Source organism: Drosophila teissieri, chromosome X (genome assembly GCF_016746235.2).
Source record: "Drosophila teissieri strain GT53w chromosome X, Prin_Dtei_1.1, whole genome shotgun sequence".
NCBI classification, from domain to species: Eukaryota; Metazoa; Arthropoda; class Insecta; order Diptera; family Drosophilidae; genus Drosophila; species Drosophila teissieri.
In genome coordinates this window covers 17,014,989-17,016,817 of record NC_053034.1, presented here as the reverse complement: position 1 = coordinate 17,016,817, position 1,829 = coordinate 17,014,989, and the positions used below count along the sequence as shown (strand labels likewise).

Below are 1,829 nucleotides of genomic sequence, written 5' to 3'. Positions count from 1 at the left end.
AGTATGTCGCAACGAAGGCGTGGCATGTTCAATTATTTGCCATTTTCCATTTGCCATAAGGGAAAACCAGGATCTTCTGCAAATGACCAGCTTACGGATTTTTCTCGATTATTTTTATGTTGATTGCCCTTTTTATTGCCCGCCATCTAATTGCAAACTATTGGCGAACACACCACACACACAACACACACACACTGCGTCTAATAATGCCAATAAAGTAGGGTTATGGAGCGCTATACATTTTTGGGGCCTTGGGGTATTAGAAATTATGACAGCGCAGGGCAATTTGCGCCTTGGCCGTAAATCTTGGAATTTATATAGAGACGCAAAGACACAAAGACGAAAGTTAGTTTTTGCTTGTTTGGCAAGTGTATTTTTGTCTCTTAACAAATAGTGCCGAATACGAATAGCAGACATCGTCGAATGGAATGGAAGGACTTGGTGGAGCAGCTGTTTGATTTACTCCCGTTGATGGCTCCCTCTGAAATAAAGCCACATTATCATGAGAAGAACAACACATACTATATATTGACAACTCACCATATTCCTCGATGATCAATGGCTTTGCACTGCCAAGTAGCTTTGCTTTTCCGCCAATTTTTCGTCTGCATTTTTAGTACTGCGAATTTACATCTTTGGTCTTCTTGTGTGCATCATTATTTTTTTGCGTGTCTTAAGTTTACTTAGTTAATTGCTAGCTAAAATTTGGATGATTAACATCATGCATACACACAACTTGCACTTGTACTTACTTACACCAACCCAGTTCTGTGTGTTATTAAGTGAATCCTGTGAGGTTCCTCTTCGATTTGTAGGCTTTTGCGAATTTAGAACGAAGTCGTTAGTCAGTTGCAGCAGCATACAGCGATTTTTGTATTCTTCACGTGTGTTCAAATGGTATTCTTAAATATACTGCGTGTGTTAGAAAATGGCATTGATTCTATAGCGCTCCACAATACTTGATACTTTATGCTTAAGCCTAATAAAAACTAAAATAACTGAAATACAAAACACTGAATTGAACAGAAAAAAATGTTCACCAAAAATGAGCCGAAAATATTTGGAATTTTGGAATTTTTCACTTGCTACTTCTACGAGATCTGTTTGTTGACTGAATTTTGCTGCGGCCGCTGAGCTTAGGTGGAAATTTGAAGTGACAGTAAAAAGCATGGATAGTTTGATCAGAAATATTTGGAAATATATTCATGAATGCCAACTAGATTTTATATATATCTGTGTACCCAAAACCCTAAGTCACGATTTAATATTAAAATCATAGATTATAAATCATGGCCAGTTTTAGAATTAAAGATTAATAACTTTAAACATGTATCATTCTAAATGTTAAAAGAAACTTAGTGCTATATAATTTCTCCCAGATATTGAAAATGTTTTTGGTTCAGTGCCTATATCCCCTCCCACTTTTTAGTGGGCGTGGCGCGGCACACATGTGTAGGTCACGACCCAAAAAGTGGAGGGGGAATTGGATGGCAAATGCCGAGAAAAGGAAAGGAAAGGAAAGGAACGAAGCGAAAGTCGCTTTTTGGCTAATGAAAAAGAAATAAAAGTGTCGAGTGCATTATTGCCAACACACACACACACACGCAGACAGAAGGCACACAGAAGCTCACGCACACATATGCCTTCACCCACGCAAACACCAACAGAAGCACATATCATTTTCCTTGGTAATTGTTGAAACATTTTTAGTACTAGTCTGCGTGCTACGTGTCTGCGTCCTTTTTGCCACTACAACCACATTTCCCATCCCCATCCCCATTTCCACCCCCCTTTTTTTCGTCACTCCACCCCCCTAATTTCGACCGCCG

The 1,829-nt window shown here is 38.9% G+C and overlaps 1 long non-coding RNA gene across 2 annotated transcripts; it reads right to left on the bottom strand.

The window, feature by feature from the left end:
* Positions 1-346: 346 nt before the first annotated feature.
* On the bottom strand, positions 347-1,097 carry LOC122624406. 2 transcript variants are annotated; one of them, XR_006326466.1, is made up of 4 exons: positions 1,041-1,057; positions 753-912; positions 541-698; positions 347-481 (listed from the first exon to the last, which is right to left on the bottom strand). It is a non-coding gene; the product is annotated as an uncharacterized LOC122624406 (long non-coding RNA). The 2 variants fall into 2 exon arrangements; XR_006326465.1 differs by having other exon boundaries at positions 753-1,097.
* Positions 1,098-1,829: the final 732 nt, after the last annotated feature.